The sequence below is a fragment of the Mixophyes fleayi genome, chromosome 4 (assembly GCF_038048845.1).
Source record: "Mixophyes fleayi isolate aMixFle1 chromosome 4, aMixFle1.hap1, whole genome shotgun sequence".
In the NCBI taxonomy this organism is placed as follows: Eukaryota; Metazoa; Chordata; class Amphibia; order Anura; family Limnodynastidae; genus Mixophyes; species Mixophyes fleayi.
The window spans coordinates 285,164,534-285,188,644 of record NC_134405.1 but is presented as its reverse complement, the minus strand read 5'-3'; the positions used below and the strand labels follow the sequence as shown (position 1 = coordinate 285,188,644).

Genomic DNA, 24,111 nt, shown 5'->3' with positions numbered 1-24,111 from the left:
GTGAGGAAATCATAGCTATAAACCATACAGTTGTCCACACCCTCCAGCTTTTGTGCATGTATAAAAAGCTCCATTATCTCCACATGATGTTCTGTTCGAAGGTATAAAAAGATGTTGGGCCAAATGTATCAGACGATATTATTCCACACAGAGTAGCAATTTAAAACTTGCAGTTGTTTAGTTGTGGGAATTTTTTTTACTGCTTCTATTTAAAAAGATTACTTCCATTTTACATTTGTATACCTGTAGAAATACCAGTGCACAATTATTAATTTCCTTCCTCTAAAAATATCATGACATTTATTACCTTGTATATTTGCCTGTATTATTATTACTATTATTATTATTATTATTATTATCTTTAAATATAATATAATATAGGTAAACACTTATTTTTGAACAGTTTATTTTACATTTCAAACAAACTTTAATTTTTTAACGATCTACTGAACAAACATGTGTCAATTAGATTTTAAAGATTTTATTTATAAGCATTGTGGTAAAAGAAAGCAATAAATAAATATAGAGAATTAATAACAGGCTGCCCAAATCAAGCTGCATGTCTACTGTGGCGTTCTTTTAGCTACATGTGCACCATAGCCTCATTTATGAACAAAATTTTGTTGGTAAAACATACAAGTAAAATGCGGGCCACATGCACGCAACTCAAAATACTGTGTAAGAATATGGCCACATCAAGCTATGCTTAAAGCGCATCAAAATCTGCATTAAGCTCATCAAGATACGTTTTCAGTGTGTCTTGAGAAAGCAGTATTATTGATAAGTTGGTCATCATCATTAACTTGATGGTGATGACTGAAAAGTAAATAAATACATATCTAATAACAGCATACCCCCTCACCCCAAAGTGAAAGCAGCACCTGCCCTTATCACCTGCAGGGGGCGGCAAACAGTGTATTGTTCCCCTACAAGAGCCGCAACCTGCACCAAGCTATCACAGGCTGGGCTAGTCATACTATAATAGGTAAGGCCACAACATCAGTTGCCCCTGTCATAAAGGGACTATGACCCAGTCTGTTCCCCCACCCCCTGAGGAACACTAGCACCATGTGGACGGGGTTGTAGTAATAAAGTGTTAATATTTGCCAATACAAGTCCCAACCAGAAAGTGCTTGGGTATGTTGGCGTTTGTAGTACTACAAGTGCCAGCAGGCCTATGGCTGGACAAGCCCCCTGTGACTGCAGTGCCACACAGTAAAGTATGTGAGCTCTAGTTGAAGAGTCAGGTTTGAGCAATGCCTAGCTGTAGAGCTATAGAGTAATCCCCTCATCAGGGCAACTGTTGTTAACGGTGTATCAACTGCTTGTTTCATCTTCATAAAATAATGAAAAAAACATTGATACACAGAAACGTAGTACATTTGCTCCATATAAGCTATGTTGCAATGCAAGGTTCAACTAGGACAAGCCCCCTCCTAACTCTAAAACTGTCCGACTTAGAAAATATGCCCCCTCCCCTGCAATAAATAATGGTTTTGCCAAGGTGCAAGTTGCTTCTAAATCTAATTTGGTCCCAATGTTGCTAAACAACTATGGGAACTAATGGACAAAGAGATGTGTTTCATTATGGGTCAGGTTTGTCTATGATAATAATTTAATTTCATTTCTATTGCACAGCTTAACAGCAAATGCATGTTTTGCACCTTGCTGCACACACTGATACCTCACAGTGCATGTTTACTATGGAGCTATGGAATGTATATAAACAGAATGCACAGAGCATGTATACTATGGAGCAGTATTCCTATGAATAAGATGCCACGATGATGAATGCATATTTTTTCTATCTACCTACCTTTAAGACTCCCTTTTCCCAGCTAGAGTGTGTGCACCTTGATATCTACCTTGTCCTTAGTCAAAATTCAGAAGTATCTTCGGAGGGAATGTTTATGAGATAAGCAACACCAGACAGAGACCAAGGAACCCTCTGCCCAACTACTTATAGCCACAGACACATAAATGATGTAGCAATACACTAAACTGGTGTTTAGAACACTGGCACATTTATTAGTAAAGTTTCTGTTAGTTTTACTCTCAAAAATATATTTCTTCATATCAAATGATATTTTAGAGGTATATAACAATTAAAACAATTTAAACTTTGGGCAAGAATCAAAGCAATAGTCTCATAGCAAAAAATATCCGAAGACTAAAACACAATTTGTACGTTCACAAAAACAACTTTCTAAGGTAATACACTAATACCACATTTAACCTTGCTTCAAGCAGAGTAATTTGAAATATGCAATACAATTTGAAAAGGGAATGTTCAGGTCTTTAGTCAGGGAGTGTCATAGATGTTGATCCTTATTACTTGTTCCTGGATAGGATACGCACAAATAGAACATGGCTTATTTAAACTGTGCTTGACAACACACATAAGATCATCATCAGTTACACTGTTTGGTATCTTTTCCTGGTAAAATAATGTATTTCCTATGTAGGTATATCAAACAACACTCCTTCTCTTTCACATAAGATCCCTCCAAAATGGTTGCCGAAACACGTGTAGTAAATGCTGGCTTTTCCCTTCTTTTTCTTATGATAACACAGCTCACTGTCTCCTATATCACAATTCACACCAGTAATTTGAAGCTTTGCTTTTATGGTTTTTCTTTTTCTCTTTAATATCTCAGTCCCATAGTTTCGTAACTATCTCTCCCTGCACTACACCCTTGATACTAAAGTATAGTCCTGCAAAAGGGTTTTTACCAATATATCTTCATGTCTCCCTACTAGTTCCCTGGCTAACTAACAGTAAGACAGTCCATGTAAATAAGTAATATAACAATTCGTTGTTACTTATCCCACTAATCTCCAGCTTCGATTGGCAGCATGGCTCCTCTTTGGTATGGAGTCTGGTAGCTGCATCCACTCCTTTCTAAACGGTCTCTTTCTCTCACTTCCTGGTGTTTCAGTGACCAGCTCTGTTTCTCTGCTCTTACAGACCTTTTCTCCTCCTCATCTCTCTCTCTTTGCAAGCTCTGCCTTTATTTTCCCAATACCCTTTGCTCACGTGCCCACTCTGCACCTCTTCTGCGAAGCTCAAGTGACAAATCTCCTCCCCAGGCATGCTGGGAGATGTAGTTCTGCCACAGCCGAGGCCTGGTCAATTGCGCATGTGTGGCCCTTCTCGTACGCCGACACTACATATCTTTCTATCTATCTATCTATCTATCTATCTATCTATCTCCCAAACATAAACTTTGCAAAATGCTAAATCATGGCTGTTCTACTGGAGCCTCGCAGACCACACTGCAAAGATTATAATAGATTATATTGCATGACTTTATTTTATAATAGTACTGAGCCCACAGGGACATAGTTATTACATATGTGCAGCTGCTTCATAAATACAGCAGTTTACTAAATTGTTACGCTTGTGTGGGATATAACAAGGGCAGAAATATAGAATTTAATCATTCATATGTAGGACATTAAAATGACAAGAAATCCACATAACAACTTTACAGCAATTATTTGAGTAGATTGGTATTCTGAGTTTAAGCATTATTTCAGTACTTAACAAATGTAATTTTCTGGGATAATAATGCACGTATTAAATATTGTTTCTTACTAAAAATAGATTAATTCGTATAATTAACATATACGTATTCCATAGCTAAAGTTCAATTTACTTTAAGCAATTTTAATTTAAATTGTTTTTCATGTATACATACTGTATATAAAAGAAATGTATGTCCCATTAACAAATAAAAGTAAATAAGGCTCAATGGAGTATTTGCTAAGAAAATAAACCAAAAGTAGACAGAAAAAAAATCTTGAATTATATATGTACACTTGTATTTAAAATGTTTAATTGTGGTTTTTTTTTTTACTTGGCTCTTAACCTAACTTATTATTCCTGCTCCTTCCCCTCCATATCGATTAATAAAAATATACAGTAATATGGTGATATAGGGTTTATGGTAGGTAGATAGATAGATAGATAGATAGATAGATAGATAGATAGATAGATAGATAGATAGATAGATTTACAGTCCGGTGGTGGTGCTACCTAGTTATTTACTATCTGCTACTTTAAAGGATTTTTCTCTGCAATTTAAATTGAAGATTATGGTGGTAATGGTATTAACCAGTTATGGGTCTTTCTCCTTTCCAATAAATATGGTTGTCCCACTTTAACAGTTAATGTCAGCTTTAAATAATAACTGTAACAAAACTAATATTTGCCCAATAAATATTTCTGTGCTTTTGTTTTACTATTTTGACCATAGAAATACCATTTGCAGAGGCTTCTGGGAAACCCTAGTAACAGTTTTCTGGCTTTGTATCTTTTCAAAATGATGTCCAGCTCTGTGAGCAATGACTTTTATTTGGCCTAGATAGAGCTAATAAGATAACACATAAATAAATTTAAGTGACATCCTTGGGAGGGGTTGTTGCATAATAGATTTAATGAGAACAAATTTATTCCGAAGTGTAAATGTTAATTAAAGGTCAAGAAGAAAACTTCAGATGGAACTGCCTGGTAGCCGGCTCTCATTAGGTGACCTACTAGCCCAGTGTCGGCTAACCTGTGACACTCCGGGTGTTGTGAAACTACAAGTCCCAGCATACCCTTCCAGCAGTGAGCTGCTATATATTGGCAAAGCATGCTGGAACTTGTAGTTTCCCAAATATATACCAGCCCATTGAAGTCATTGTTCGCCTCACATGAAGGATGAGCAATACTAAATATACAGGGAAGAGGCCAATCTAACATACACATGAGTACAGGTATAAAGTATAATGTAATTTACAGCACAACACTAAAATAGTTAATACATTAATTTTACCTTGATACTTATATTTTGCCTACTACAAAATGTTGCCCTTCTACTGAAAGGACATAAATATAAGTACATTATATTAGTAAATATTATACAATAATAGAGTCATTTTTAGCTTTTTTATATACTATACAAAATGATTTACTTTATTGTTGTGGCATACAAGTCATTGTTTGAAATGGATGTGTTAAATTAACTTTTCATACATGTCCAATTGCAATATTATAAAGTTGGACAAATGTTTTTAATTTCTGTATCCCTTGTAGGCTTTCTATAATCTTGTTCATACCAGTTACTGTGTCGGAGTCAGTAATCTAGCAGTTTATACTTTGACATCCAGATATAATCCCTGACAGCAGACAATGTGTTTCCATTACTGCTACCCAAGTATATGTTTATACAATAAAAAAAATCACCACCATGCACTTGATTGGAAACCTTCAATGATCTTCCAGGGATCATCCCTCTGTATACTGTATATTTCCCTTAGTCTTCCAAAATAAATATGCACATAGCACAGTTTTATATGACAATAAAGTTTGGTGACAAAAGTTGTCACCATGTTCTAATTAAGCTAATTATCTTGGGCTTTGTTTTTGAGAAACCTGAAAAGAAATCTTTAGGCAACAGCTGAACACCTGAGGTGATGATTTAAATTTTTGTTTATTTTTTTTTTTCCATTTGCTGCTGTGAACGGGTGGGAAAGTACAGAAATAATCTTATCCCTGGCTGGAGTTGACAGTCATTGCTGAACACCTGTGCTGATGAGCCTGGTATATCGAGTAGGAGAAATGTCTTCTGCACACTGTTCAATAAGAGGAGGCTTGGAACATAATTTGGCAAGAGTCTTCTCTATAAAACAGGCAATAACATTGAAGGACAGACAGGGGGCCAGATGGCATTCTTTATTTGTACCCATGCTAATTTCAGGTTGTCATTTTTCTGAAAGTGAATTTATAGTTTGGCAGTGTTTATGTAGTATTGTTTATCATACTGATGGTTTTGCTAACATTTGATAAATAGGGGTAATTTCATTGCCCATGTGCATATATCCAAAAGTCCATGTTGTTGGAGGCACAGTTGCATTTTTAGACTCAAATTCACGCTGGGGGAAGTAGGATTGTTATGGCAGGGATTTGACCTTAAAGCATCTAATGTAATTTGTTTTGTGTCATTAAGCCCTGTCACACAATGCCAAGAATGGCGAAAGGGGGTTGAGCTACACTGACGCTAACACGTCACCACGCCCCTCCCACACTTGCCAAATGTGTAAAGTTTGCAAGTATGAATGTTGTGCCTGAGCAGAATGTCTATATTAAGAGGCCAGATAGCAGGAATGGCTGTGCAGACCAATAGAAAGCCACGGGCAGAGAATTGCGGTTTCCTATTGGTTCTCTCAATCACACCCCATACACACTGTAAATCAATGTGACAGTGGAACCCCAGAAGTTACCTGGAGCCCCTACCAATCTTAATATGGATCAATCACCACCAAATTTCCTGTAATTATAGTTCCATATCACAATTATTGTGAGAAACAATCCAGTCCATTTTTTATAGAGACAGGGATTTTGCCTTCACCGCATTTTGTTCGTTGTTATTAAGCCTATGTAGCTTAGAGTCATCAGCCAATATGGACACCTTACTTTCTTATTTTCATTACTTTGTTAAAAGGTCATCAACAATAATGGGAATGACAGGGTCCAATACTGATCCCAATGGTATACCTCTAATAAATCCCAGCTTGAATATGTTATGTTTATAAATATAGTTTGTCTTCTGTCCTTTAAGCCGTTTTCTTTTAATGTACATACTTTTAGTATTCTTATCTTATAGATCAATCTGATATAAGAAGTTGTGTCGAACGCTTTTGCAAAATCTAAATGTATCACGTAATTTGCACTACTAAGATCCAGTTTGAAATGTTAATTACCTCACAATTAAATTAGTCCCGGTGTGTTGGAGAATTAGATGGTAGGCTCCATTTGGGCAGGGAAAAACATTCTTGAATAAAGTTATCCGGTCATATGGTGCTACTGAACATATTGACAAAAAATACTACGACTACTACTACTAATACTTTTGTTATGCTTAAACATTACTTAAAAATGACAAAAACTAAATTATAATATATAGAGTTTGTCTTGAATATAAGCAAGAAACTCCCACCATGTATAAAAGGTTTTGCTTACTGATAAAAATATGCAAATATTTTACCATTTGCCATAACTTGTCCACTGGGGGCACTATTCTTCTGACATTTAATTTTCTACAGCAAATCAAAATGGCTGCTCCCATTCATGTTTGTGACTGGATGGTATAGTGCAAAGAGCACAGAAACTACTTTATTTAGTGACATCATGCAACAACTTTTTCACCATTGTACATTGGAAGAAATCAGGAAAAGTTCAATCTAACAAGGGTATCGACATTGGTTCACATTGTGTGACACAACAGCTCTAAAGCAGTCACAAAACTTTAAACTGCAACGCTCTGCCTTCAATTACCACATGTTTATACCCATCTAAAATGAATACTAGCTATAAATAGATTATATTTTCACTTCAAAGCTGCTCTTTCAGTTACCCATGGGAGTTGTTGTCATTCACCATGTCAAAATGGCTGCTGAGATGAGATTGAGTGGGAGCGCCAATAAGAAGCTGAAAGCTCAGTGCTTGTGGCTTCCTGTTGTGGTCTGCATTGTTGGAAAAAATGGCTGCATGGAGAAAACCCTGGGTGTGAATAGATGTGGGTGGAAATACAGTGTTTATAACAACACTTTCAACTTGTAGTTCCATCAGTGGGACAGTTTGCATAGCCAAGTCACAATGTAGATGTGACCACATCGCGGCAACGGCTGTAGAGAGCTAGGCTGCCCAGCAGACACCTCCCTTCCCCCAACATTCCCACCCACAGAACAGACATGTGCCCAGGGGGACAGCATGACAGAGCCATAAAATTGGGACTGTCCTGCTGAAATCATGACAGTCGGGAGGTATGCAATTATCTTTCCTATGTAGAATCTTTTTCTTTTAATATTCGAAAATGTAAAAGTATACTGTCACAGATCCAAGTTTGTTTTTAAGATCTTCAACTATATATATATATATATATATATATATATATATATATATATATATATATATGTGGTCAATTTCAGAGTCTAATTACTCTGGGAATTTCAGAAAAACGTTAATCACATTTCATTCTCATTTTATACCAGTTTTAGAAGTATTCACTGATTACTGGATATGCAATAAAAGAGCGCATTGACATTGGCTTTACAGAGATTGCTTAAAAGCAGCTGACATTCCAGTAAAAGCTATCCATTTGTGTATTCCAGAAGTGTTATCTATATGCTGATGACAAAGGGTTATATTGAATTATGGGTGACAGCTGTGACATAAATAAACCTTTAATGTATATTGACAGTGACTGCAGCAAAAGGTGATTTATTATAAATTCAGGATAGAATAATTATTAATTCCAAAGGGCAAAGCTATAACGGAGAAGGGCATGGACTGTGTGGAAATATAAAGATATTAACACATGTGTTCATCACATAATCAATATAGAGATGTTCAATGTTCAGAATGATGTCATATATTTAACTATATTTAATTCTAGCTTTTCACTTGGAATAGCCATTTAAGTATGTTTTATTCTAGAATTACCCCAAAGTGAAATTCCTCAAAGCTGGAGAGTTTTGAGCCTTCTTGACTAGATTAATTTTCACATTTAGTAATCTGTCAGTTCAGATCCAGCTGAATTTTTTTTTCTTAGTCTACCGAAGTTAATTTTATGTATTATTTATTATGTAGGAAAATGGTCAAAATGAGAAAATAAATAGAATCTTTTATCATTATTCCCATTTTTACTTTAACAAAATGAGCGCAAACCTAGGGAATAGGGTTACTAAATATTGAACACATTATTTTTAATTGCAGTCCACAAAGTATTTGTAGGAAAAGTAAATGTGGCAGGGATAGCCATCTGGGGGGATTACGGACGTTTTACACCATTTTTTTTAATTAATTGGATTACTAGCTAATATAATTTTTTATAATTAGGTCTATTCCCATAGAATAGCCTAATAAACCCCAATGCACACTGTTACACTGGCCACATACAGAAGCATGGGGTGTAGCTACGTCAGCCAAGCTCGAGCTTATGCAGCAGCATCCAAATCAAGCTTTGGGCATTTCTAAGATACGTGTTTTTCAGTCGTATCATTTGCACCAGCTACAGGGCAGATGTAAGTGATAGTGATGATGGACGTATATAAATACTAGAACATGTGTTTGTAATCTAAAGTAACTGTAAAAATGCATTTTATATACAGTACCTTCTTACTCTTATTTAACTATAACCTTAAATAACTGACATGAGACCTGAGTGTAACAAATTAAGATAGTATATTTAAGTATGGTGGTGGAGAAGACAACAGTCAGTCCGATGTCCGCCAGGCAAAATCCACCTGTCCCAGCAATTAGCCATGGGACCTCATCAACTCGGGGACAATCAATCAAACCCCGGGTTCAAGTGGGGGAAAACCAATCACACCCAGGGCGCACATATCTGCCTTAGCGGGACATCGCGTTCCGGGCTTACAGAACCCTCCAATCATCTGGGCTAGATAGAAAACAACCACAGAGTCACCCACAGGGGCGGTTCCTGTACCGAGACTGTAGCTGATTCACTCGAAGAAAGGCGGGTTCAGCATGCCCTTTACCATAATGTGGGCCCTAACCACTGGCCGTCGACTGTACTGCGTTTTCAGGCAAATCTCCATTCAGGATCAACATCAGCTGTGCCAGCATGCCAATAACTGAGCACCAACACAATACGCATCCAGCCCTGTATCCGTGCTAACAAGAACCGCCAACCAGGGAGGGTGGGGCAATGTTCAGACTGCAGAGACTACTTAATTCTCCGCCCATCCAATTTATAGACCCTGTCTACCCCTCCCCTATGACAACAGATGGGCGTACTCCATAGTTAACTATTAACTCCATAGAATAATCCAGTTTGAAGATAAAACCTCAGCTTTTAAATTGCCTTCAGACTTATTTTAGCCCTCAGTTCTTATTTCATGATAAAGAAAAAGAAAAACTTTTTTTTAATGTTTTTTCATTAATGACTTTATTATTAACAGGTGACAATAATTGAATGTTTTTTTCCTGTGCGTTCTCCTGGGACTTTATAACCCACATATGTATTTAACGCATCCAGCAGTGTGTTCTGTCTGCCTCAGTATGGCAAGTGGTGTGTATTCAGAGCGTACCTACACCTGTATTCAGACCACATGTAGTTGAATACGGATGTGCATATGCCAGAATTAAGTGCGTTTTTTTTTTAAATGCAGATTATGTTACTTTTGCATGCCTTAATGAATCTGGCCTTTAATGTCAATATGAAACCTTTCTTTCAATCATTTCTATTGCGCGCAAGTTCATATTACTAACTTTCGATTACTTTCTTATTAAAATATATCAAAACTTGGTAGCAAAAAGTTTTGACCAATGTCAGCAATCAGCGTATTATGGATCTCTACAGCCAACACTACTTGTTAACAAATAAATTTGCAGCCTCTCAGAACGAGCATATGTTTTGACACAATTCATACATCTTTTTGTAATATACTGGATGTCATCTCCTTCATTGCTCTTCATAATAACATTTCTCAAGTCAGAAGCTGGTACATGAAGATCAAAGCTGACTGGTATGCTATGATAGATTGCAACCACAAAAGACAAAATGGGGTATAGATTAAAACAAAGAGGACATAATTCTTTGCTGCCAGGGTTCCTCAGCACATCTTTGTAAATCATTTTTTTTCCAGCATATTCTCATGAAATGGCTAATGTTTAAAGTTTCCTATCACCTATTCATGTCATTTTTTTGTGTACATTATATGGGTTTTCTCACTACTTTCCTGTGGTTTTACTTTATACTAGAGTTCAGTGGAATTGCCGCCAAATGTGGCCGCTTTTTTTACCCAGAATTCCCCTATCATTTTTGTTCTGCCAACTCCTCTACCCCAACCACACCGCAGCGCAGAATAAACTGGCACCACTGTGTTCACAGCTCTACTTATAGACACTAAATTCTGTGGAATACGAAATTTACAGATACAGAGGCTCAAACTGCATTTTCAGCGTATAATATTCTTTTGCGCTTACAGATGCTTGCAGCCCTTTATGATTGAAGAAGTGAAATGGGGGAAGCAGGGGGTGTGTAAGGCGTGTTGGAGTAAATGTGACTTATGTAGACTGTAAGTTACAAACTGATAGTGATGTCCAGCTTAGATGTGTCTGACGCAACATACCCATGTAAACGGTGTCTTTTTTTTGGGTATACTATTTCTGTCTGTTTTAGACAGAAACTGCATCCAACTCTACATGAGGTCCATGGCTATTCCATGTAATGTTGAAGCAAAAGCAGAACTCAGAGATTATATTACCGGAACTTGACACCTGCATGTTCCTCCTTGATAATCTATTTGTGTGAAATTCCACTGCAACTGCACTCTAAATGCTTTATTTGCCCATTTACATTAATTATAAGTTTCCCTTATTCCTTATTGTAAATACTTTAGGGCCTGGTACACTATTGTGTTCTATGGGGGGAATTCAGTTCCCCCTGAAGTAGTGCAGCGTTATACCTATTACTGTTATTACGGTAAATTTATCCCGGCTTTCTGCTCGCAGCTCGGGGAGCAAAAATCCAGCATTGAGTCTACCGTAATAACGGTATTTAAGCGCACTATTACCGTAATAACGGTAGTAGTACGTAGGCTGCGTTACTTTTTACAGTAACGCAGCCAATTGAACTCCCTCCTATATCTCATAATTTTACACATGCACAATTTTCCATTTCACACAGTGGTCTAACTGCACAAATATTGTGTAGACTGAAACAAGAGCCTGCAAATGCTATTATATATTTATATTGTTTTGTTCATTTTTCCCTCTCTAAATAAATGTTATACTATTGCCGTCTTTGGAATTATGAAACAATACTGAACATGCTAGTACTAGTGGAGATTATGACAGGGAGAACCCAAGCTGAGGGTTTCTCTGTAGCGTCACCAGCCCAGTCAGTTATAGCCTAGTGCTGGTCACGGCTTTTTCAGGGGAACACTACAGTGTTTGTCCCCCAGATTTTGCCACTAACTGCTTAGGAACACCTGGGGGAGGGGGCCTACGTCCTTCTTGATATATTTATTGAAACGTCTTTTAACACACTACAAAGGTCCGTGCTGATGACCATCATCGTCAGCATAATCTTTGCATCAGTCCTCAGGTACCTGTAAAAGACAGGTCTGCTTCAGCCACACTTGCGTGAACATGCTCTCACTGTACTTGGCCTGCGTTGGAGCGCTCCATTCCTCGCCCCCGTTCCGCTTCTCCATTTGTGTGGAGGTGCAAGTGTCAGCTGTGCTGAAGTCTGCAGGCGTGCATATGTGTGTGTTCTCCTTGTGGGAATGTGCTGAGTTATCAGATCTATGAACCAATTTATCTCCATATGTTTCTGAGAATTTTAAAATAATGAATATAAACACTGCAGACTTTATAGGGTATATTTTTCCTCCATATACCAAAGATAGGGAACAGATTTCTAAAACCTATGTAGACAAAGTACCCCTCTTCTTAGATTATATGCTGGTGTATGCACATTATAGGAGTTATCCCAACATCTCATTGTATTAAGTGTTAACATTTTTAGCTACTTAATATTCAGCTGGTGTTACTGTTATTCACAAACATGACCTAATTGTAAGTGTAAATGTGTTGAATTCTAATTTCAAATTAGGTTTATCAGGCATTGGACACATTGGATAACACTTTGAAACTTTTTCCTTTGTTATGTATTAGAAGCACATAAATACAAACATATGTTAATTCCTTAGGGCACATGTAAAAATGATAAGGCACAGTTAACATCTATCAGTATATTAATCTCTCATCACACAGAACTATATTTTAGTTTATTTAGTATATTTTAGACTTCTCTCACATTTCTAGTAGATGATTATTATTTACTTATGTTTTAGTTTAGATATATATATATATATATATATATATATATATATATATATATATATATATATATATATATCATGGACAACAAGATAAAATGTAGCAGCTGACTAACCCTGTAATTATCAAGTTGCAAAAGTACATGTGTCAGTGTTCTCTGCCATTATTGTGCACATTATATTGTGACAATATATGTGCTGGAATTGCTACATCTATATGTGCAGTATGTCCCACCAGTTCCTATTTTAACAGGACAGTTCCTATCTCTGGAGAATGGGTGTGGTATCTCCTAAAATGTTTGTGATTTGGATCATGGTATAGTTTGGTGAAATCTGAGGCGTTGCCGAAATGGGGATAAATTAGACCACATACTGCTGACAAATCCACTCCCAGATTTGCTGTGTCAGTCCCATTTTCTCGCAAAGCCACATCCCTCTTCTGGATCACCATGGGACTAATGAGAGACATGCATATTTTCTAAAGCCATGGCAGTAAGATTTGCTGCTGGTGCATTGTAGTTTTTCTTATATCTATCTTATAAAAGACAACGCTTTTCTGTGGTGTCTGCAGAAACTTAGACCTGATATCATGGATATAAATTACATACATCGTTACAAAAGTTGACCTAGTGCTTTCTGTCCCATAACTTTGTTAAGAGCAGATATGTGTTAGAAAATATTCAGTGGGACAGAAAGCTTTGCGATGTAATTTTGTTTTTATGACACAAGTGGAAATACAATACTCTATAACAATCAAGAATTACACCAAGACAGAGAGTGTGAGGGATAGAATATATTGTTGTGTTGTCAATAAATAGAGAAATCTGGTATGTAGCTACTGTTGGCTGCTTGAAAGTTTTAGGGCCTCATATTGGGGTCTACTTATGACCAACAACAATATTTCTCCATTATTTATCATTCCTTATCGCTGCTTTTCGCAGCCATAAGTGATGAAGTTTTGAACTTATTTATGTAAAAAGCCATGCTGGGTCGCGCACAGTGCCGGATTAAGGGGCCTCCATTCCCCCGTGAGGGGCCCTCCCACCCCCCGTGACCCGAGCTGCCCCCCCTTCCCCGGCACTTACCTCCTTCGCCGGCGCACTGTACGCTCTTTACTGAGGAGATCTCGTGAGAGTGAGACTCACGAGATCTCCTCAGTAAGGAGAATACAGCGTGCCGGGGAAGTACTGCAGTGAAAGTGCTCAGCAGCACTGATCGCGCCGGGGGTGCCCCCGCCCCCGACCGATCAATACTGCTGCTGAGCACTTTCAAGGGCCCCCTGGATGCCATAGGCCCCTGGGCTGTAGCCCAGTTAGCCCTATGGTTAATCCGGCCCTGGTCACGCATACAATAAGCGGCTGTCCCAGCGATGATTCTGTGCTACTCACAGTTCTGAAGGAACTTCCGTGTTCTGAGTCTTTATTGCTTATGTACAACCACGGATCAGCACATGCACAGGGTCAGTTTATTTAGAGGAGGGAGTGGAGGAACGTCCAGCCTGCCTGGAAGGGATCGGAAGACCCTCGCCAGCGATGTTCTCCCCAAAAGCTAGAACTGCTAATGCCATCTTCAGATGTCATTAGCTATCGGGGTCAAGCTTGGTAACCAGAGTCATACAGCAGTCCCCATTGAGAATAATGAGGAATGCAATATTTGACTGTAATTTATTTATCTCTGATATCTCCTGCGCTAGGCTAATGTTAAATAGCCCTGATACTAACATTTGCCTAAACCATGCATAAGCAGCCATTTAATGTCCTCTCAACAACATATATGTATATTTATTCATTAATCTAAATTATAGTATGTGCTTGCAGTATAATAAAATGCAGCTATCGCAGTACCAAAAAAACCCATTGTGGTGTTTCCCTTGTGGTTATTTTTGGAGTAGAGCTTTAAGAAAATGTACTTTTCTTATACTGTGTGCTAGCCGTGTTAATTAGATGCACCGATTAATTGAATTAATTAAGAACACCCCAACAGTTATTGACTTATCATGTCTGAGTGCAATGTGTATCTTCTGTTTATTTGACACAACGGTTGTAAAACTTAAAAGTAAGAAGTTTGAACATACACATATATAGCTACAATGCAAATAAATTAAGCACAATCAGCTGGAGAAAGTAATCCACAATCAGCCAATCAGACGCAATTAGTTAATACTGCTGATCGTCATCACCAGGGGACGAGCAAAAGATACTTCTCCTGACAGGCGAATACGCATCTGTGTCTAGGTTTGACTCAGATGCATTTACAAGAACACACCCTTACGGTACTGAGTCAATGCCTGCACACCCCTTCCCTCCCCAGTTCGACTCTCTAAAAGTCTGGTGTTGTATGTAGAATTATGTATCGGACTTATGTATTGGACTTGAGTCTAACTCCACATGAAGAGATAATATCTCAATTTTTGAAAGATTCTTTCAAGCATGTGAATATAATTTCCAGTGACGCTTTAATGGTGAACAGCAGCACCAATGCTGACAATGCTAGCTCACTCTATGAATATATAGGACTTTAAACCCCTGCATTCATCTTCAATGTAAACCATTGGGCATAACCATAATATAATTCTATTACATTTGAAATACTAACCTTCAATACACCAACATTTATCATTATTTATAATATCTATTTTGGTTTATGTGTATTCACGTGCAAATATACCTCCACTACTGTTTAGATATAAATTAACTGTACAGAGCTATAAACATTAAAACACCAAAATGCACAATACTGAAAAGTGGATGTTTTTGGATTGAATTGACAAGCTTAATAATTTACTTTCTGGAAGTACACAGAGAATTGTATTTTCTTTTCAAACCACCTAAATGTGGAACAGTTTAAAAGGAAAAGGGACATGGGACTGACACCGTAGAAAAGATGATCAATTCAAATGTTATGACACAGCAACTATCTGTGTACTGCACGGATGTTTAAATCAGACATGGAAATGTGAGTGAGGACATACAACTAGGTAGAACCACAGTATGTGTTGAGTTCTAGATGGATGAATACGTGTATGACATTTTCATGCCATAGGATACATAAAAAATACATTTAAATTGTTAACAATTTCATAAGATATAAACTACTCTTTAAATAACAATCACAAAATGCTACATTTGGATTCAATTGAAAGCAAATTCCACACAATGTTTTGCTTTTAATTGCATGTCCAAATTGATGATTATATTTTTAATCAATTGTTTTCTTTAGCTTTAGAGTGAAGATAAAACACTAATGATGTGTCTAACACATCTACTGGTTGTAAGCTGTTCAAGCCAAACCGACAGCTTTCACATAAATTCATCTCTTCCCTAGCTCTGACTTATTAACTACAGCTGACCTGAGCTGGCAGCCAAAATATATGTAGGACAAGAGGACCACAGGTGATACAGTAACTGCTGCAGAGCAGCAGGACATGCTGTTTTGTAACCATACAGCAGTAGAATAACTAATGCCAACAATTTGTAAATCGTCATATTATCTCCTGGCAGATCAAATAAAAAATATGGTTGTCCCCATTAATGGAGTTAAACTGGGTACACACTACAGTAAATTGCTGCAGATGCCATTTCTGTAACGATTTTACCAACGACTGCAAGTCCCGATAAGCATGCAGATTTATGTGTGCACGCCTATATAATTTACCTTCAGATCTGTGCTGTGCATCTGTCATAACCATCTGCTGAAAAGATCGTTACACTGTACAATCTATAGAGATCTGCCTACACTGCTGGTTGTGAGTACATACACACTTCCACATGTGCCTGACATCGTTCCATCGTTGATAGTGATTTTTAATCAGTTTATGATGTGCTTTGGTGTGATAAAACATGATTGTGGGAGTGTACACACTAATGCAGTATCGGACCTAACAGTCAATTATTGTGTGATTGGCACGATAATTGGTTGATAAACCTGCAGTGTGTACCCAGCTTAACTCCATTCAAAACCTCAAATTTTAGATAATAGTAAATATTACGTTGTTGGACAATTTTCTGATAATCCAAAACAAAAGTTTTGTATTTGTAAAACAATTATTTACTTTTCTAGATAGATAGAATACAGAAACAAATTATTATAGTACATAGAACAGTTTTACAAAGTACTATATTTTCAGGGTATTTGTGAATCACAGTAATCCACAGTCATCCCACATTCTAAGTAGTTATGGTAAGGAATTCTCAGGAGATGGATATGCTAATCAACCCTGATATGTGTGGTTTTTAAATAGCAGGTGTTGTATATTGTATTGCTATAATTATTTAAGATAAACAAAACTGCAGGATCGCTTAACTTAATTATACAGTGGTACAGTGTAGGATAATTAAACACTTATCTGTATGAACTTTTATCAATAGCTTTTGAATACAGCCATGTGTTTTATTTTGTCAGTACACAGTGTGTAGTTGGTTGATAAAAAAAAAAAAAAGTATACACATTATAATTTTGTTTAGGGAAGATAAATGAACCCCTAGCTTCAAACTGCATATAACACACCGATGCCATCTTGGCAACCAAAACTGAGATATTATTGATCTAACAACTATGCAATATATAATAATGCGTCACACCATGACACATAAGAAAACTGTTTGCGTCAAATACCTTTGCATCATATGCATCACTGAAGATATTTTGAGACACAAAATAAGGATGGTTATTCTTTTCTCTTTCCATGAGATTGATAATCATGTACTGTCTCTATATCTTCCTATTTCTTCAGACCGACTCTTAACAGTGGTCAAATGCTTATCTATTAACAGTTGTATTGATTTACAATGGGTCATGATGGAAGAGAGAGAAGACCGGAATAAGATGTGAGCTGGATGAACAGCACTTTCTTGCTTGCTCTATAGTTGTACAGCTGTGTTTGTTCACATACAGCTACTCTCTCTATTTAGATGGAGTCATGGCAGACAGAGGCACTATATAAGAGAGAATAAAGTCACCAGGCAGTTTTATATTTTTATGCGGTAGAGGAACAGCTATCAACATTTAAATCTGATAGATGCTCTTCTGTCACACTATGTAGAGATATACAGTATGTGCCCATCGTTGCATGCTTCAAAACATAGCTCACATAACACACTTATCACTAGTCAAAGCCAGAGACATCACTAAATAAAATGTACAATCTTAAGGTAGATATGTTTTTGTTTTGCATAATCTAGGACCTGAATGGAAAGGTTGAAGAGATGTATTATGGAGATCCTTATAACAGAAGTAACAAGTAGCATAGAGATGTGGTGGGTCCACATTGAGACCACTTCCCTGTTAGAAGACTTAATATTTGAGAAGTCAGCTTTCAAATATAGGGAGATACTGCCCCAAATGAATTAGTTCTGCATTTACATATACACACTATATGTAACTTATTATAATGACAATATTATTGTATTTTATTAATAGTATAATATTATCTCCAGCTCTCTATGTCTATATATATAATTGAATATTGATGGCAATGATGATAATTAAATAGTATTTAATAGCATTGATCTATCAAACACAGATCATAAATTGTAAATAATCAGTATGTTATGTACAATATGTCAGATAAAAGTTTGTGCAGCCCTGATGTAATTCATGGCACTCACCACCCATGTCATAGAAATCAGTCACTGCAACAGACAAGGGATATGACAAGTTCGCTGCTTGTAATGAGTTTGCACAAATGTGATTATACAAGTTGTGCTCTATCTGTTTTCAATCACAGCTATGATGTCGGATTCTATGGTTAAGTTCTGTTGTACTGTAGCAGATCAAACTCTATTATATCACTACCTGACCTGAATGTTAGATGTTGGGGAACTGACATTCCCGAATTAACATCTTTCCAGTGGAGATGCTATCAGCATTGTGATTAAAATGATTAAATGTGTCAAATTACATTTTTCCATTTTTTCAAACATTAGCATAGTAATAAAAAAACTATTTACTTATATTGGTATATTTATATATTTATAAAGCTCAGTTTGTATTAATGCACTGAAAGGAGATTATTACATATACCAGCAAGATAAAAGTCCCCTAAATATTGCCCAAATTGCAAGCACTTGTAAAGATGAAAAACAAAACACCCTTTAAAATTGTTAACAGTGAAGAAGAAATATCCTTACCTGTAAGGTGCAGAATGATTACCTGCAGGAAATATAGATCTTCTCAGTTTTGCTGAGCAGTCATGATTATGACTACCAGTAATGTGATTCTTAAAAAAAGAGGTTTAGTAAGTCCTATATCTGAAAAGAAATCAGTTTGTATGCAAGAAGTCTGCTGGTTGTGCTCACGTAGGAATAAATAATCTAAGGCAGTGCAAACTGAGCAGCATCCACCATATGAGAGATGAAGACCTCTAGTGGTAATATACTGAACTGCACATTTGTGCACACTTGCTGGCAGTGCATAGGAGACTGTGTAGTAAATGACAAAGTGCAAGTGTCATATCTCAGAGATGGACAGCCTTGCAGTACATGATACACTACAATTATCAGAAAATATGTCTCATGGTATAGTCTAAATAATAATGTTAATATACTCACATTGTTACATAGAAGGATATGAGTCAGAAATATATGCAGCTAATATGTGCAGAATTTTGTTTTTGTTTAATTTTATTCAGCTTGAATGAGATCCATGGCTCAAGCCATAATATATATTGTATTTCTGTCCAGTACTCTTAAGTCCTGCATAAATCTACATTCTATAGCTTAGCTGAAGTTATTTTGTGAAATAATTGAAGCCCGAGACTTGGCAAATTACAGTGCTTCTGTGACCTTCATCTAAATTGTGTGCCTGCTATCTGCAAATAAAAGTATAAGCAGGGGTTTGTTGTAACTTGTTTTCTTGCTGTGACACTTTGACCTGGGAAGCTCACATATGTCCAGTCCGAGGACAATAGTTATGGGTGAATATCTTTAGATTGTTAGTTATCCTTTTTCTGAAGGGACAGAATAAGCTTGTAGAGTGCGTTTTGTTGCCCACACACAGTTGTGGTAGCAATGTTGTGATTCTCAAACAATATTCATGATATCACATCTATCAATACGAACTGGTGTGCTAAAATCTGTCATCCCACCAAAGTGACTGCAGCAGGGGCTTATGGGAAAGGATTAGGAAACACTAAAAGGTTTTTGCAGTTGTTACAGGGCACCATTCAGCCTAGTAAATTGATATAGAATTTTTACATCATATTGTGATGACTGCAAAAATGTTTGAAAGCTGCTGTAAGTATATATTGTATTACTAGAATATACTTTGCTTCTATTATGTAGCAAATGGCTCTTTGTCAAGGCATTGCATCACCATCATCTTACTGCCCAAACAAAGAGCAGTGAGCCTCTGCTCATCCTATTACATCACTTACCCACTTTTCCAGTCTGCGGCCAAAATCAATGCAGCCTTTTTGCATAAGGTCTTTTGAAAGAAAAATGTATAAATATTAAGAGCATGCTGCTCCCCCTTACCTTGTACAATGTATTCTAGCATAGCGAGCAGAGACTCAGGAAGCTGAGAAAATCCTTACTTGTAAATTCTGTTCAGTAGCCAGCACTTGTAATGTTAGAGACTTGTTAGCTGCTTTCTGGCTCAAATCCCACACTTATGTCAGGAGATTTGCAGCAGTTTTAACAATCGACATGAAAGCCACGGCTAACTAATTGTTTTTAAAGCACATGTCCCATTTAACTGAAAATACAACTGTTGCTGCAGTATGTGAATTGACTGGCAGCATTACTATATTGTATAGTGCACTTCAGTGTCAAGTATGATGGTATAAAATAGGAGTTCTGTCTGTTATTTGCACTAACCACAGATGTGCAAACACCAAACACCTCTCATCCTCCTAACAAACACATGTTTATCTAGAGGAACTAGGGCTGCAAAACGATTATAAAAGCTATCTCCTGAGCCCCAAATGGAAAGTTACCAGCTCTATTGTGGAATCCCTGCCACCAGACTTGTAGGAAATAGTGGATAGTGAAAATGTTGTAGTTATATTATTGTGTAGTATGCAGATTGTAATATTATAATATTATATTAGTTATATTATAAAGGTTAATTAAACTGAAAAGTAAACAGTCAGTATAAGCCACAGAAAATAATGGGCTATAAACTCAGTTAAAGTACATAAAAGGAAAGAATCCCAGGTTTTGTCGCTTTGTTTCCTCCATCCCTTTAGTTTTATCCTCAGAAATAGAGGGAAAGAGAGGATGGCGCTTGTGCTGTAACTGCAATTGAAAAGCCAACCTGCCTCCCATGATGCATTGTGATTGTAGTCTCATGCCCAAGTGCTGTGTCACCTATTACAGCTCCCTATTACTGTGCTATCTCTATTTCCCAGACTCATGTACTCCTGCATTAAGGCAATAGGTTGTGCATGGCATCTTCAGCACAACAGAAATATCTTTGTTTATGGGTAAGCCTTCAAAAAGTTCAGCATTATTCCCCAGAATGAAAACATACCGTCTTTTTCAGTTTGGGCTGACTATCCATTTTGCCATGAATATTAACTTTTTAAGCAAATATCAAAGAACATTGTGAATATTTCACTAGTGACAACCGCACACCTGTGATGTGGTTTCTCCTTGTAAGTTACATTTTTTCTTAGCCATCTGCGGAATACTGCTCTGCACTCTATGTATACATTTACATGTTGTGTAAGGTATAGTTTAGAAATAGAGCTGGGTTCGACAGTGGTCAGTTAATTCTGCTGGGTGCAATGGTTGGTGCAAAAGTTTATGGCAAAAATGCAGAATGAGACAAATATTTTGTGAAGCAGTTATGGAAGTTATAACACTGACTTTAGAACAGACCATGCATAAATGTTCAGCTTATCAATGATATTTTACGGACACTATTTATTAAAACTAGCCATGATTTACATAGCCAATTCACAGTTCTTAATAGACCACCCACTTAGGTCTAAGTTTGTGGAAAGGATACACAGCCCCGAAACAAATCAGCTGCCTGTCCCTTGAATGGAACAGGTGGTTTGTGATTCAATATTTCTGTCTTTTTACTTTTTCATTCTTATTTCATATTTCATGTTTCCATTTTAGATGTAAATTTGCAATTCATTTTTGTTGTTTTAAAGAACACCTTGGGGTAAATGTATTAACCTGCGATTCTAGCAAATCGGTGATTTTTGGCGACTTTGCTAGCCAAATTTAAAATGACAATGTGTATAAAGGCAAAACTTTCATGTAAAAACATTGCCATTTTACAAAGTTGCCTAATATTTTTGATTTAATAGAATCGCAAGTTAATACATTTACCCCTTTATCTCTTATATCTCATGTAGAAGACAGATAAGGAGAAGTAATAGTGCTTAATGATATGGACAGGTCTGGTAATTTGGTTCAATCACTGAATGGGCCCAAACAAACCAAGCACTTCAGCCACAAAAGTGGCGCTCCTTGTCACTGAAGTGCTTGGTTTGTTAAAGTGTGCATGATCCAAGGGTGGATGGTAAGGTTCCAATGACAATTCCGTCTTGCACCACTTTTCCTTTCAGCTACCACTGTATGCAGGCCCGGCGCTCCCATTAGGCAACCTTAGGCAGTTGCCTAGGGCGCCGGGACCTGCAGGGCGCCGCTGACTAGATTTTCTAATCTAGTCAGCGGTTCAGGAGAGAAGGGCAGCGGCGGCGGGGTGCCGCCGGTGTTTTTCCATCTCACACTAGTCACACATGATCACTGACTGATGTCAGTGATCATGTGATAGTCTGTCTGGCGGCGCCTCTGAGTTCTCCCCTCCCCTCTCAGCATGCATCGCGAGGAGCAGCTAGAGGAAGAAAAGGTAAGTAACATTTAAATTAATTTTAATTAATTATTCTTTTATCTGGTGAGCGGGGGGTGAGCGGGGGGCGAGGGGAGAGCGGGGGGCGGGGAGCGAGCGGCGGCGGCGTTATTTTGCCTAGGGCGCCGTGAACCCTAGCACCGGCGCTGACTATATTCCAATGTTACCTACATGTGCTATAAGTGCTGAAGCTTGTTTTCAATCTTCCTTTCAATTGCGTCTCTCGTACGTGTGACCACATACTTTGTTTTTCACTGGGTTCACCGCTGTTATAAATGTGCTCTGGGTGACGACGATCTCCTCGTCGTCATCTTCCAAATCTTCATCTCCAGGAGGCATTTGTTTTCTCAGGTCTCTTAGCTGTTCTTTAAACTGGACATATTTATCATCCTGCCTCAGGGCCTCCTCTGTATTATTCTTCTGAAGCGCAGTGTATCTCTCGTGTACAAGCTCTCTTAAATCCGGGATCTCATCCAGTGGATCACATTTTAATTTAAGTACAGTCTCCTCAACTGCATCTATATATTGGCCTTATCTGTGTGATGTTTGTATGTTCTCCCTGTGTTTGCGTGGGTTTCCTCCAGGTGCTATGGTTTCCTCCCACACTCCAAAAACATACTAGTAGGTTAATTGGCTGCCATCAAATTGACCATAGTCTCTCTTTCTCTCTCTATCTGTGTGTGTGTTAGATAATTTAGACTGTAAGCTCCAATGGGGCAGGGACTGATGTGAGTGAGCTCTCTGTACAGTGCTGCGGAATTAGTGGCGCTATATAAATAAATGGTGATGATGATAATGATTAAATCTCTGTTCAATGCAGCGTATTCCAACATGACAGATTCCATGCTGCCCACTTGTTCCATGTCACAGTCTGTCTGAAGCAGATATAATGCCACTCCAGTTGTAATATCCATTCCTGTATCTACATAAGTTTGGCAGTTTTTCAGGGATGAGAGGGAGGTATCCAGAGAGGAGCAGGATATTAAAGATGCAGCACAAGCAGACATGGGGGTAAATATATCAAGCTGAGAGTTTTCTGGCAGGTTTGAAAAGTGGAGATGTTGCCTATAGCAACCAATCAGATTCTAGCTATCATTTTGTAGAATGTACTAAATAAATGATAGCTAGAATCTGATTGGTTTTTCAAACCCGCCGGAAAACTCTCAGCTTGATACATTTACCCCCAGGTTTAATAATGTAGAGTTCATTGACAGCACTGTGGGGCTTAAGGCAGCTAAACTATTGGTAGCTTGTTTTGTGGGGGCCCAAACATACCAAGCACATCAGCCACAAAAGTCACTGAAGTGCTTGCTTTGTTAAACTGTACATGTCCTTTGCAATATCTTACATAAGGGTGGGTGGGAGGCCCCAAGGACACTTTCATCTTGCACTACTTTTCTTTTCTGCCACTGTGTGTGCAATGTTTACTAGATGTGCTATGAACTGCCATGT

The 24,111-nt window shown here is 37.5% G+C and overlaps 2 protein-coding genes across 4 annotated transcripts in view; one reads left to right on the top strand and one right to left on the bottom strand.

Moving 5' to 3' along the window:
• INSYN2B (inhibitory synaptic factor family member 2B) overlaps positions 1-19,186 on the bottom strand; it is an 89,724-nt gene extending 70,538 nt beyond the window's left edge. Inside the window, exon 1 of one of the 2 annotated variants that reach the window (XM_075209816.1) lies at positions 18,984-19,186. The gene's annotated coding sequence lies outside the window, so the exon portion shown is untranslated. The remainder of the gene's footprint in view (positions 1-18,983) is intronic. The other variant, XM_075209815.1, reaches the window with a different exon arrangement.
• DOCK2 (dedicator of cytokinesis 2) overlaps positions 1-24,111 on the top strand; it is a 699,501-nt gene that overhangs the window by 438,746 nt on the left and 236,644 nt on the right. The gene's annotated exons all lie outside the window — the stretch shown is intronic.